Here is a 15,131-nt window from a genome sequence, read left to right on the forward strand (position 1 = left end):
GATCTTCTTACATGCATTTTTGCCACTATACCACTACAAGTAGTGGTGGTGGAAGTAGTAGTAGTAGCCAGAGATCTATTCACATTTTATGTTCAACACAGATACATCTCTGTACAGTGTGCACATGTACAAATCCACACACATGAACGGTTATTTACACATTATTTTCAATGCATGTGCAGAAATATAGTACCAGTTGCAGGGGAGTAATGGCAGGAGAGAGGGCATGCCCTCAACTCCTGTCTGTGGCTTCCAGCGGCATCTGGTGGGCCACTGTGCGAAACAGGATGCTGGACTAGATGGGCCTTGGGCCTGATCCAGCAGGGCTGTTCTTATATTCTTATGTTCTTATATCATTTCTCTCTGTACCCTGCATTACAACCTATACATTATAACATTGTCTGTGTTTAGGGAGGAGGAATTCCCAAATTAACCTTCACACCCTCTCACATTAAATTGCAGTCATGGGTATTGCCTCAGAGTTGAGTGTCCACTCCTCTACCTATCAGTGGGCATAAAGGTCTGTGCTCCTTCCCGGAAGCCCACTAGACCAACAACCCCCATAGCTGTTGATTGTCTCATCTTCGGCAGCCCCTGCCTTGAATAAAGCCCTACATTTAGGACACTCCTTCCCCCTTCCAGCTTGCTCCTTCTCCCTTGGCCAGGCAAGTGAATTGGCCACCCAATTTCTGGCCTCCCAAGGGGCCTTTTCCCTCTAACTCCACCCCCCTCGCTAGCATTTCCACAAAGGGCTGCAGCTGTGGGGCCGACCTCATCATTATTCTGTCTCCACCACTCTACTGCCTCTTGGGCTGCACCAGCCCATCCCCCCAGCAGCTGTCGCTGACCTCTCTGAGCCCTTCCTATCTTCTGGGAGGGAATTGCTGGGGTTGTCCCGGCAACCAGAGTCTCCTGCCTCTCTCGACATGTCACCGTTTGACCGGGTAAACAACCCTGTTTCACGGAGGAGGGAGGGGAAGCCCGACAAACATATTGGCCACATTCACACATAATATGAAAATGGATGTGAAGGGGCCTCTAGTTTCAATTTCCGAACGTCCAAATGCGGGCAACTGCAGTTAAGAAAGAAAATGGTCCCATGGTTTCCCTCCGTGGACTGTGATTCAAACCTTTGGTTTGTAGTGGGGTCTGCCGTCTGGACCTCTGGTTCCGCGTTTTCAGTGTCACGTCCAAACACTGGCACTGCAGTCTGGTTGCTTTGCAACCAGAGTTGAGGGAAGAAGCTCCTCCCTCACTCTGGCTGCTATTGGCTTCCAGGGCTGTCCTTCAGTAAAGAAGGAGGCCCAAGCAGCCAGTTCTGCCTCCTCTCTGCAGTCAGTGAGACTGCAGAGAGGGAGCTCTCCTGAACATCCGAATTCAGACGGGAGAGTGGAGGGAGGGGGGAGAGGATGTGGGAATGTGGCCATTGTCTATATAGGGATCTGTAGACAAGGATATCACAGGAGACAGGGAAGATAATTCACTGAGTCCTGCAAGAAAAGGAAGCTGTTTACAGCTTTGTAAACATTAAGAGGGAGCTCTAAGGGGAGAAATTTGAGGACACCCTGAGCCCTTCTCTATTTTTGGGATTGGTGACTGTGAAAAAAGGTTAGTGAGTGCGGTAATGCTATCTTTCTCTTTGAAAACGCCCTCACTTGAGGATGCCCTCACTGACGTGGCCTCTGGATTCTATGGGTGGAGTCCCAGAAGTGGCAGAGTGAGCTACTTTTATTATTATTGTTGGGAATCAGAGGTGCACCTAGGTAATTTTGGAGCCTTGACCTAAATAACTTTGGAGGCCCCCCTCCCCTGCAAATTAAGCATCACCATGCTCCGCCAGGCGACCAGACCACTGAGACAGACTAAAGGGGATTTGGGGGCCCCCAGGGGCAGTGGAGGCCCTGGACTTCAGCCCTAAAGTCCAGGGGTAAGAATGCCTCTGTTGGGGATTATTAATTTCTGTGCACTCATATAACTAAGTGATGTACATAGAACAAAAGGCAGAGGTTTACAATCTAAGAGAATGGACACACATGAGAAAAGGGTTGGAGGGGGAAAATGGATTGTAGTAGGCATATTTAAATGCACCAGTAGAAGGAGCCAAATAATGGCCAGGTAGTAAAGTGTAATAAATGGTAGGGACTAACAAGGATCCAATCAGAGGAATGGGAAATATAATTTGGCTTTATGGAGTACAAGGATACCAGCGGATACTCACAGGATACCCACAATGACTCCATAGTATCTGCAATCTGCCATGTTGTTTGTCCTGGGATCTGCACAGGATCAGAAAAGGTCCCAGTGGATTGCTAGTCTCAGGTGCTTTGAATAGGAGGACCAAAACCTGGGAAGCAGCCCTGAGAACAACCCACTGAGAAGTTCTCCCATACAAATTCACTGAAATGAATGAGAGGTGTGCAAGAGTACGACCATGCACACAAATGTTCTTCCACTATTCCTGTGCATTTAAATTGGGCTTGCATAGGAAAATTTCCTTGTGAATTGTACACCCTTTGTGTGAACATGCCCTGTGCCTCTTAAAATCAGAGAGTTTTAGAGTGGGAAAGGATCTTGGAGGACCTCCACTCCAATCTCCTGCTCAGTACAAGAAATGTTTACCACAGCTGAATAATGGACTACTTACCTGCATAAACAGGGGAATTAATGGTTGCACTTGGTGATCCATGGAAAATGTAAACAGCAGAGATGTTCTGTGTAACAAATTTCAGCACCCCCTGAACTTATGGGATGTGAAATTCCATTTCCAAAGGCAATTCAAGACTCAGAAAAATAAGTCCTATTTGCTTTTAATGAGCCTTAACTTTCAAAGAGGTATACTGCCAAGATACAATTTAGGCCCCAAAATTCCATTGAAAGTTAATGACAGGAAGGAGCTGAAGCAGCCTTTTTACACTGGAATTTCCACTGCCTTATGTTATGTTCCCAAAATGGAGGCACTTCTGATAATTTTATGCTTAGAAGCTTAGAATGAGAAAAGCAGTCCCTCTTCAGGTGTCCACTGGAAATGAATGATGTTTCCTGAAGTAATTTGAAATCTTAGACCTGACCATGTGCCTCCAATTATTCCTAAGAAACATAGGAACATAGGATGCTGCCTTACAGTATACCAAGTCAGACCATGGGTACATCTAGTTCAGTATTGTCTACACAGATTGGCAGTGGCTTCTCCAAGGTTGCAGGCAGGAATCTCTCTCAGCCCTGTTTTGGAGATGCTGCCAGGGAGGGAACTTGGAACTTCAGATGCTCTTCCAAGAGTGGCCCCATCCCCTAAGGGGAATATGTAGTCACATGTTGTCTCCCATTCAAATGCAAACTAGGGCAGACCCTGAGGCAATTCTCACGATCGCCCAAAAGCGGGCTAAGGGAGCTACAGTGAAGTAGAGAGCTGGTCTTGTGGTAGCAAGCATGGATTGTCCCCTTTGCTAAGCAAAGCCCATGCTGGTTTGCATTTGAATGGGATACGACATGAGTGAGCACTGTAAGATAGGGGATGGAGCCACTCTGGGAAGAGCATCTGGATGCTTGCATGCAGAAGGTTCCAAGTTCCCTCTCTGGCATCTCCAAGATAGAGCTGAGAGATACTCCTGCCTGCAACCTTGGAGAAGCTGCTGCCAGTCTGGGTAGACAATACTGAGCTAGATGGACCAAAGGCAGCTTCCTATGTTCTTATAGCATCTTCCTGGATGAGCTTGCTCACAAACAATAGATTTGACTCTCAAACACTAGATTTGGCTTTGCATTCTAGATTTGGATTTGCATCCCATCTGGTCAGCGATGAAGTGGGAGCAGCCAATGCCACTTACCCCACTGAGACATCAACTCCAAATTGAGACATCAACTGCAGAGTCATGGGATTTCACCACAGGGAAGATGGCCTTGTGGTGCTAGAGGCAGGTATTGATGGTACTATAGTTCTATTGAGATCAATTGAGAGCTACATCATCATAATGTGGGTACTTAGGATGTTGCTTGTTGGATTACTTATTTAAACTTGATGGTGTTGGCAATGCACAAGGTTTATTAAACAGGATTGTATCCAGCTTTATGGCAAGGCAAGCCTGCAGCAGGGTTTCTACTAGTCCAAGGTAGGGATGTGCAGGCTGGCTCAGCTCAGTGCTCACTCTTGCAGTGGACTGGGGGGAGCCAGTCCAGGTGGGGGGAAGCCGAGCCAAGCCCCCGCCTCATGAGCCGGCTCAACAGGGATACTTGTCAAGGGGAATCCAGCAAGGATTCTCCTTTACAAGCAAAGGATTACATGCAGGGGGCGGGGAAGGGAAAGCCTTTCATTTACCTTTAAACCGAAGTTGTGGCTGCGGCAGCGGGGACAGGAGATGGCAGCAGTGGGGGCTTCTTCCATCCTACCCCCTGCCAGCCTCCCAAGTGATGCGACAGCTCAGGTGGCGGCTGCCTTTGCATATAGTCTGGAAATGACAATTCTATTTCAAGGGGCATGGCTGGTATCACAGCATGGAAGTGTTGCCCTGTCCCAGAGGTAGGTGGCAGTGGATGGTGAAGCTGAGTGCAAAGTTGGGATGGGGGCCCTCCTCCGACCTTCCGATGCCCCTGTTCGAGAGCAATGATATTCCTTTACAAGAGGGCAGTCAGCTACGTATTACTTGAAGAAATGATGATATCTATGTTATGTCAGAACTGAATCCATGTTATTGGGACATCTATAATTTTTGAAGCAAAGGGCTGGCATCTGCAGATTTAGCTCAATTTGTGCCATTTACCAGTTAGGAAATAGTAACGAAATAGCCTGAACAGATCCAGGATCCCCGTAAAAATAATTTGCTCAACCTCTTTATTGACAGAACTAGTAATTTTAAGCCCGTTAAAATAATGGGCGCTAGTACCTTCCCCCCTTTCTTCCTTCTCCCTCTCTCTCGCCCTCCTTTTCTTTCTCCCCCCCTTTTTCTCTCCCTCTCTTTCCTTTCCCGCCTTTCTTTCCCCTCTTCTCCTTCCCTTCTTTCTTTTTCCTTTCTCTTTCCCTCTTTCCTTCCTTTCTTCTCTCTCTCCCTCCATTTCTTCCTTCTCCCTCCCTCTCGCCCTCCTTTCCTTCCTTCCTTCTCTCTCCCTCTCCCTCTCTTTCCTTTCCATCGCGTCTTCCACCTCTTCTCACTCCCCTTCTTTCTGTTTCTTTCTCTTCTCCTCTTTTCTTCGTTTAACGGGCTCGCTCTTTGGGGCTGGCGGCTCCTCCCTCCCTTTCTCTTTTCTTTTATCCTTCTCCCTCACTCCTTTCTCCTGTTTCTTTCTCCTTCCTTCCTTAGATCTCTCTTTCCTTCTTTCCCTCCCTCCCTCCTTCTTTCTTTTGTCCTTTTTCCTCCCTTCTCTCTCTTTTCTTCCCCTTTTGGGTGGTCAATAGCAGCAATATTTGGGACCAACGGAAGTTCCTAAGAACTCTTCAAAGGCAGCCCTTTAGCATTTGTTTTTAAGCTGTTTGTGGCAATCTGTGTAGGGTTTAAATAAAGGGGGGAGGAGTCTGAATCAGGACCATGGCAAGAGCAAAGAGTAAAGCCTCCTCCCCTATTCTGTGATCCCGATAGCGGGATAGTGGCCAACTGGGGAACCGGGGAAGCCCGCAGTGGGGGAAAGAAGGAAACCACATATTCCCCTTGGTGTTCCCCACCAGCGCTGGGTGTTGGGGGACATGCCCCCTCTGGTTCTGAAGGGAATCAACAGCCATCCCGGTGAGTGGGCAATGACACCCGCTATCCTCCATGGACGTGTCTCCTTCTGTGGGGCTGTTAGGGAAAGGCCCCAGAGACTGGAGACTTTGCTTTCATCAATTCCCCCCCCCCCCTTGAGCAGCAGGGAGCACAGAAGACACCAGCAACGCTCTCCTCCGTTCTTGCCTGCCTTAAAGATCCACTCCAAGTAGCCGCTGAGTTCCGGGGGGAAGGGAGGGAGGGGGCAGGGGAAGGAGGGGATTCGCTGGGGAGCCTTCGCAGCTGTTCTCTCAGCCGGCCTCCGTGGCGACTACTGCCGCCCCTGACTCCGTGCACGGCCCGCAGCAGCAGCACCGCCGCCGCTTCCTTTTGTGAAGAGGCTTGCTCTTAAGGAAACAGCACTTAGCTATGTTCTCCGCGGCTGGCCTGGAGCCGCCGCTGCCGCCTCTGCCTCCCTGCGGCTGCTGGAGCCGCCGCCGCCCTCCCTGGAGCCGCCGCCGCCCTCTGCCTCCCCGTCCAGGTATCCTTCTCCTCTGGCCGAGGCGGCGGCTCTGCCGCCTCGGCCATTCTCCCCCGCCGCCTCTTCCCTGGCTTTTGGTCGTCCAACATGGCCGCCGGGTGCTGGCGGTTGTGTCTCCCTCGATCTGTTCTACGCATGCGCTCCGCGCATGCGTAGAACAGCCGAGGGAGGCACGGACACACGCTTGGTGTCCGTCCACGGACGGACACCAAGCCTTTTATTAGAGAGGATTCTAGCAGAATTCCAACATACAGCATTGGGGGTGGGGGTAGCCCTAAGCCAGGCTTCCCTGGCCAGTAGACTCATGTTTTCAAACTGTAACCTGACCAGGGTTTTGAACATCAGCTATCCCTCTGTTATGTTACAAATCAGCAGATGGAAGTGAAAGCAAACATCCAAATCCACAGCCCCCTGTTCTTTATGGGTGTGTGATATAAGCAGTGCCAGCAGATGGCAGTATATCCATACCTCACCGCAGAATAGGTAGCTCAGTTGTTTCTTTAATTTCTATTGTTCAGTTTCTTTTCATTCTAATTTCTTTGTATCTATCTAACAAAAGAAATGTAATTATGCATTACATGAGAACACATTCGCCATACAATGCACAATTGTACAATAAATACCACCATAATACATTTTCTAAAGAAACCTGAAGACTATCTGTCTCTAAATGTATTCAATAGTTGTCATCTTTCCCTTACCCTTACAAAATAACTCAATTCTTAATACATTAGTGACTATTAGAAGTATTGTTTATTTCAGCCCAAGGCCAGCATATAGTGACTATTAAGAATTGAGTTATTTTGTAGTATCACTTAGTATTAGTATCACTTGAATAATTGCTATTTCTACATCCATGTAATATAGCGTGGCTGAGATGATCCTGTCTAATAATGCATGGACACACTCCTAACGCCAGCACTTGTGCAGTGCTAGCCTCCACACTGGTCTGCCCAACTTGCAAAGCAGGGGCACTCTTCCGCTCTTGTGCAAGAGTGAAAATGCTTTTCTGAGTGTGCCCATACTCTGGAAACACTTGAGACTGAAAATGTGTCACTTGACCCTCAGTGATGAGTTTCCAGTTTCCAGTCTAACAGAGCACTCCTAGAGTGTGGGGATCTCCGAAAAGTATTTGCTCTTTTGCACAAGAGCAGGAGAGTGCCCATGCTTTGGAAGTGTGGTAGACCAGTGCAGAGCCTAGCACAGTATACGAACACAACGGATATTTATATACCGCTTTTCAACAAAAATCCCCAAAGTGGTTTACATAGATATCAATCAACCAATCAACCAATCAATCAATCAACCAATCAATCAAATGGTTCCCTGTCCCCAAAAGGCTCACAAGGAGGAGGAGGAGGAGAAAGATACCAGCAACAACCACAGGAGGGATACTGTGCTGGGGATGGATAGGGCCAGTTGCTCTCCCTCTGCTCAATAAAGAGAATCACCACTTTAAAAAGGTGCCTCTTTGCTCAGTTAGCAGGGGACATTAAGAAAACCTAAGAGCACCCATGCTTTTTTAGAATTATATTTAAGATGTCAGCCTTGTTCTCATGACATATCCAGGGTGAGTGAGCATGTGCACAGGACAGGAGTAGGCTCACTGAGGTACTGTAGCCTCTGCCCTTGATGTAAACAGATTCAGTTGAATGTGTGTATTTCTTCTTCTTCTTCTTCTTCTTCTTCTTCTTCTTCTTCTTCTTCTTCTTCTTCTTCTTCTTCTTCTTCTTCTTCTTCTTCTTCTTCATTGTTGTCATCATTGTTGTTGTTGTTTTCTGGCATGATGAGCAGATCTACACCTGCTCTATATCCCTATCAGCTCTATATCTACTCACCATTACAGAGTCATAACACTGTGCCCCTAAGCTTCTGCAAATTCAGAGCCAATCCCCAATGCTATTCAGAAGCAGCAGTTTTGCAAGCAGTTACTGCATTTATTCCACTAGATGGGAATGGAGAGAACTGCGGAAACACTGCCTGCAGAACTGCTGCTGCTGATCAGTGTCAGGGCTGGCTTCGGATTCTGCAGAAGCCCTGGGTACAGTGTTAGGGCTCTAGAACGCTGCTCATCATGTCAGCCAGTATGATTAATGTGATGAGATGAAGTCTGGTGTATGTTTCAAGGATGAGCCCATTCACATGACCATTTGGGAGGGTGGGCAGGGAGGAAGGCTGCATAACCCTACCTTCCCTGTAGACAATGAGGTGCTTCACACAATCCGTGTGAAGCGTCAGACGGGGTTTGGTGGGGAGAGTGGGATTAGCCCACTCTCCCAGCGGATGAGCAGTCGCTCATTGCTGGGCAGCCGAATCGGCCGCCCAGACAAGTGGCTGCTCCAGCTGGGGAGCCCTGTGCCCGGCCATGGCTCCGTCAGGAGCTCCAGGGGTCAGGGGAAGGGGAGCACTGCCATGCGGCCCCCTGGCCCCCTGAATGGCACTGGTGCCTTCCCGGGGTCCCCCCTCCCCTCCCCTCCCCCCACTCCGAGTGTGGGAGGCAAGCAGCCGTGGCTGACACACAACCCATAAAACAAGGTTAACAGAGCGCTCACTCCGTTAACCTCATTTAAGGGCAGGGGTAGTTAGGCAGGCTAGCTGCCAGAGAACCACCGGGCTCACCCACGAGTCCGGTGGTTCCCATGATGGATCAAAACTGGGCTGGGCTCTGTTCGCCTGGTTTTTATCAATCGTGAGAATAGCTTCATTTACTAGGATGTTGCTGGGTGCCTGGACTGCACACTCAGACAGTTCACTGCTGCCCCAGGCAGTGCGGAAGTGTTGGGATCAGGATGTGTTGTTCCGGGCCCTAGAAATCCCAGAAATGCCTGGGCAGGAAGCAGTTAAAGCCCACACTAACAAGTCAGCAGAGAAAAGCCCTGCAGCCAAGACTGGGGAACCCAGAGTGGAGTGAGGGGGGCAACTTTTAAAAGCAGCAAGAGTTTTTGGCTTTTCAAGAAGACACTCTCAAAATGTCTAGGCCTCTGGAAAAGCTGGGTTCCCAACTGCTGGATGAGAGCTCTTAGTTGTATGAAGATGTACATCATGCAGATGTGGAGCTGAACACAATAAGTCTGCCCTTCCACATTTATTCATTCACTCTGGATTTGTTGTGCAAACAAGCAGGAGAAGTTTGGTTTTTCTACACTCCCCGGGGCGATGAGCTTTGTTCTAGGGAACTCAAGGCACTTGGCTGTGAATTTGTCTTATAGGCAAATTCATGAAGGACCGGTCTATCCATGGCTACATGTCTGGTGGCTATAGGCTACATCCAGGTTGAGAGGCAGGATGCCTTTGAATACCAGTTGTAGAGGAGCAACAGCAGGAGAGCGGGCATGCCCTAACCTCTTGCCTGTGGACTTCTCAGAGGCATCTGGTGGGCCACTGTGTGAAACAAGATGCTGGACTAGATAGCCCTTTGGCCTGATCCAGCTGGGCTGTTCTTATGTTCCTAAAGGAATGAGCAAGCAGAAGTGAGGACAGTAGACCCACCTCATGCTGGAGGACCTGGATATTGCAGTGAGAGTAGCATGCAATAAAGGTGACATGGTAGCCCTAAACTCTTGCCTCAGCTGATATTAATATGCAGTACTGATATAGAACTAACCCTCCTGCGACGATGATGCCATTAGAGGCTGCACACACAGAGAAGGCTCCTCCATGCATTCAGGAACCTTGAAGCCCATATTGGCCTGTATTGGTGGAACAGGGTGGGCAGTAAACAAGATGCAGGTGTGGCTCATTTCCACTCTCCTCTCCCTGCCCTGGCTGCCTCATTTTGCCTTTCCTCCCCTGCCACCATGAGTGTGGGCTGGTCATTTGCCTGGGTTGGGGAATTGGGTGAATGGCCAGACGGTTTGCCTAGGATTAACATGGTGGTGCGAGAGGTGAGGCAGAATAAGGCAGCTGGGGCAGGGAGAGGGTATGTATGTATGTATGTATGTATCATATTTCTATACCGCCTGATAGATATATCTCTAGGCAGTGCACAAAATTTAAAATATTTAAAAGTCACAAATTAAAATACATAGCAATCAAAACAACAGACTAAAATTATTAAAACAAGTTTAAAAAATTATTAAAATTATTAAAATTAATTCTAATTAAAAGCCTAGAGAACAGGAGGTTCTTGAGGGTCTTCCTGAGGACAAACAGAGAAGGTGATGCTCTTATTTCAGCAGGGAGCATATTCCAAAGCCACAGAGAAAGCCCGGCCCTGGGTTGCCACCAAACAAGTCAGTGGCAACCACTACTGGACCTCTCCAGAAGATCGTAGCAGGCAGCTAAACTAAAAAAAAAATTTATGCCACTTACCCCTTTCGGGGGAGTTGTTGGAGGCGGCAGGGGTGGGGGTCTGCAGAGGTTCCCCCTCCCCCCACCGGCCTTCATTACAGCCCAAACCGGCCATTCGGGCCTCCCCCTTTGGCGTGGTGGGTCACGCAGAGGCCTAATTCAGGTGCAGGAGCCTCCAAAATGGCCACTTCACTGGAGGGGGAGGCCCGAACGGCTCAAAGAGCTGGCTGAATGGCCAATTTGGGCTGCAATAAAGGCCAGCGGGGCAGGGGGAACCTCTATGGAACAACCCACCACCACCACCTCCAACAACTCTTCCGATGGGGGTAAGTGACATTTTAAAAATTGTTTATTAAAAAAAATTTTTAAAGGTCTGCGAACCCCCAAACAGCTGGGTGTTCGGTCCGGGGGTGGTTCGATTCGACCATGGACCATCGAACTGAACCGGCTCGACACTGAACTGGCTTGACATCGAGTCGGTTTCCACATCCCTAGTCTACCCACCAACACCAATTGGTAGACCAGCTCTTCCTGGGGAAAAAGTGCTATTTTCAGGCTCATTTCACCAGCAAAATCGGCCTCAAAATGGTGCTCAAATCACCTGAATCAATTTGGGTCAAATTAGGGGTGATTCTCTTTGAACCCAAATTGGTCTCTCTGTGTTGAGGGCAATTTGATTTGAAGTCGAATCAGCGAATTGCCCCCAATTCAACCCGAATCAATTTCAGGTCCAAGCAAATTGCACATCCCTAGTTAAGAGTGTGTCAGCATGCAGTGGGCCTTACAGGTGCACTCTTGTAGAAGCTGTACTTGTTTAAAAGAATGCCTGAACAGGCTAGCCAGACAACTAAAAACATGCCTCATCTCATTCTAGGGTCTATTTTTAATTTGGAATCTCTAATTTAGTCTATATGGCTTCCAAGTTCACTAAAATACTGATTAAAAAAAAAAAATCAGTGTTGTATTTTAAAATTTAGCTTCAGAAGCTTTACAACAGTTTATTCCAAGACTTACTTCATTGTTGCTTTGCATTAGATAGTGCCTGCTGGCTGATGTGGGTGTTTATCTATATATTTCTCTAAGATGTACCTGTGGCTAATCCTATGCGTAGCAGCTCTTGTGAGAGTTCGTGAGCAGCTGCCGATTAGCCATGGGGACAGGGGAGAAAATGGCAATGGTGGGTGGTGGAGAGGGCAGTGCAGCCTCCCTCTCTGGCCCACCTGCTGGCCAAAAGGCAGGAGCACCAGGGGGGATGGTGGCCAGCCGGTGGGCAGCGGAAAGGGTGGCACAGGCAGGAGCTCCAGTGTGGGGGAGAAGACAATGGCAGTGGGCGTGTGCCGGAGAGAGTGGCTTAGCCCCCCTCTACAGAACACCTGCTGGCCACAAGGCAGGAGTGATGGGGTTAGGAGCGCCAGTGGGTGGGTGGGAGACAATGGGAGTGGGGGGATGGGGGAGAACTAGAGGCGCCAATGCTCTGCACCCGGCCCAGCTAGTTTCATTTATTTTCCCTTCAGCCTGTAACCCTCCTATTCCATCATCCTAATAAACAATGCAAATGATCTGAGTTCTATTCTGGCTGTCATTCAAAACAGTTGCCAAAGAACTTGTTGCTGCCAAGGACTTTCCATCTGAGATATTTGTGTTCTTGTCTTCTACACCCAGTGATTGCAGCACAAGGCACGTGTCTCACCAGGCCCTCAACAGTATCAGTCAGCATCTGACAAAATTTTACAGAACATTATTTCAGCTTTCCTTCAGGTTTGCTCGACATTTGATAGTGAGTGATAAACATCCTGCTAGAATGGCAGAAGAGATGAAGAAGAGATACATTTTAAGTGGGTTATCACCATTCTACTAGAGAAAGTTGAGGGAACACTTTACCACATAAATCACAACCGTATTGCAATTCAGTCTGTGCGTAGCCAGTCTTGCAAGCTCCAGGTTACACAAGAGAAACACCTTTAAACTGCTTTAGAGGAGATTTGCATAGTTTACATTCCTCTCAACCACATCCTTGTACACCATCTTCATTCTTGTGGCTCCACCCTGCCAATTAGTGAAGCAATTAGCACCTCCATTGGAGTGCTGCAGCAACTCCTGTTGCTGTGCTTGTTGCAGGACGTAGAGGGAGGGAAGAGAATATGGGAAGGGTAAGCTCCATGGTTTGCATCAGGTAAGGCCTGGGAATGAATCAGCCCATGATGGAAGGGCAGCTATTTGAAACTTACTGAAAAGCTCACCAATTAAAGACATCAATGAAATCAGCAACAATTTCATCCAAAGAGTATCTCAGGTCAATGTAACCAGCTAGATGGATAATTCATTAAATGTTGTAGCAGTTAATGTAGCCAGTGTTTTAAAATCCTCTATAATAAAAAGGTAAAGCGTGATCCCGTGTCTTTCTTCGGCCCGTGTCTTTCTCAGCTGTTCTGGGCATGCGCGGAGTGCATGCCCAGAACGTCCGAGAAAGATACGGCCGCCCAGACATGGGCGGCCATGTTGAGGACGTGTTGCCTATGGGCAAAAGCAACAGCAGGGGGACCGGGAGGACAGAGGCAGCAGCGGGGAAGCCGGGAGGGCTGAGGCGGCAGTGGGGGAACTGGGAGAGCAGAGGCGGCAGCGGGGAACCAAAAAAAAAAAAAAAAAGGCGGGAAGAAAAGAGAAGAGTAAAAAGACGGGCCCGCGGGGGGACCGGGGGAGCAGAGACGGCAATGGCGGGAATTAAAAACTGAAGCGGCAGGGAGAATAGAGCGGGGAGAAGAGAACGGCCCGACCAGTGGCGGAAACATAATGGCGACAAAAAGCAAAAGAAAGAGAGGTGGGGACTGGGAAGGGCAGAGGCGACAGAAGCGGAACCAGCCTGATTGAGAAGCAGCGGAGAAGCAGCGGAGTCCAGGGGAAGACATACACAAGTGTGGGTCAAAAGACAGGGAGAGAGAGTAGGGGAAAACAATCCGAAAAAGAACCCCACTCCAGACCAGAGAAGGCACTGGGCCCAGCCAAAAGGAGGAGGACACGGTGCAGCTAGAGGAAGCAGAAATAGGCGGCACCAAAATTCTACTAGCTAACATGGGCCAGGGACTGAGGGAGGAAGGCAAAGACAGAGAGAGAGAGAGAGAGAGAGAGAGAGAGAGAGAGAGAGAGGGAGACAGGACAATAGAAAGATGGAAAGAAGGAAAGAAGGAAGGAGAGAAAAGAGAGAGAAGGGAAGGAAAAGGACAAAAGAAACAAGGAGGGAGGGAGGGAAAGTAGGAAAGAGAGAAGGAAGGAAGGAAGGAAGGAAGGAAGGAAGAAGAAAGAAAGAAAAAGGAGAAAGGAATGAGGGAGAAGGACCAAAAAAAAAAAAAAAAGACAGAAGGGAGGGAGGAGCAGACAGCCCCAAAGAGCAAGCCCATTAAAGAAAGAAAAGAGGAAAAGAGCAAGAAAAACAGAAAGATGGGAGTGAGAAGAGGAAGAAGAAAGGAAGGAGAGAGAGGGAGAGGGAAAGAGAAGAAAGGAAGGAAAGGATACAGAGGAAGAGAGAGAGAAAAGGAAGGAGTGAAAGAGAGAGAGAGAAAAAGATAAAAGGAAAGGAGGTCAAAAGAGAGAGGGAGAAGGATAAAGGAAACAACCCCCCCCAAAAGGGTACTAGCGCCTGTTATTTTAATGGGCTTAAAAATACTAGTATAATATACAATAGGCCTGTTCACACAACTAGGTTTAATGTTTGCTGGTCAATGACCGAATAAACTTATATCTATCTAACTAGGTTTAATGTGGGTTACCAACATTGAAGTGATTGTGTGAACTCATGCCAAGGTGGGGATCTCAGGCCATAAGCCACCTTGGCATGGGTTCACACAATCACTTTAATGTTGGTAACCCACATTAAACCTGGATTCAAACAATTGTGTGAACAAGCTACTCTCTAGTTGATTTATCCAGTAATTCATGTAATAAATCCCAATTAGATCATAAGAAAAACCTTTAAGTAACCATCCAAGAAGTCATAAGAAATGTCCTGCTGGATCAGACGAAAGACCCATAAAGGCTAGCACCCTGCTTTATGCATTGGCCATTCAAGTGCATCTGGAAAGCCCACATGTGGGAAAAGAGGGCAACCCCCCATTGGTGTTCCATAGCACCTGGTGTTTGTGGGCATGTTCCCCTGTTCCTGGTGAAAATATAGTGTTACCAAGGCTAGTAGCCATTGATCCTCCATGAATTTTCTAATTCCTTTTTAAAACCATCTAATTGGTAGCCAACACCATATCCAGAGGAGGCAAATTGCATAGTTTAACAACTTCTACTCCTCCTCCTCCTGAATTGGGAATTGGGCTGTAGCTCAGCGGTAAAGCATTTGCTTTGCATGAGGAAGATTCAGTCCCCAGCATCTCCAGGTAAGGACTCCTGCCTGAAACCTTGGAGAGCTGCTGCCAGTCAGTGCAGACAATAGCTGGACAAACCAATGGCCTGACTCAGTATAAGGCAGCTCCCTATGTTCCTATGATTAATGATGCCAAGTGCTAATTAAGAAGCACTTTTGTTTGTTAGCCATTCTTGGAACATTTCGAGATGGGCTTTTAGCTCAGAATGGAGGATGTGCATTCTCACATTGGCCAGATTTGCGCTGAAGTCCGTGCATGATATTG

General features: G+C 48.2%; 1 protein-coding gene across 1 annotated transcript in view; it reads left to right on the plus strand.

Moving 5' to 3' along the window:
- The first annotated feature begins 762 nt into the window (after positions 1-762).
- Positions 763-15,131, plus strand: part of LOC128341064 (alpha-1-antitrypsin-like) — an 88,646-nt gene continuing 74,277 nt past the window's right edge. Inside the window, exons 1-2 of the mRNA XM_053287133.1 lie at positions 763-944; positions 3,767-3,915. The gene's annotated coding sequence lies outside the window, so the exon portion shown is untranslated. The remainder of the gene's footprint in view (positions 945-3,766; positions 3,916-15,131) is intronic.

Source organism: Hemicordylus capensis, chromosome 1 (assembly GCF_027244095.1).
Source record: "Hemicordylus capensis ecotype Gifberg chromosome 1, rHemCap1.1.pri, whole genome shotgun sequence".
NCBI classification, from domain to species: Eukaryota; Metazoa; Chordata; class Lepidosauria; order Squamata; family Cordylidae; genus Hemicordylus; species Hemicordylus capensis.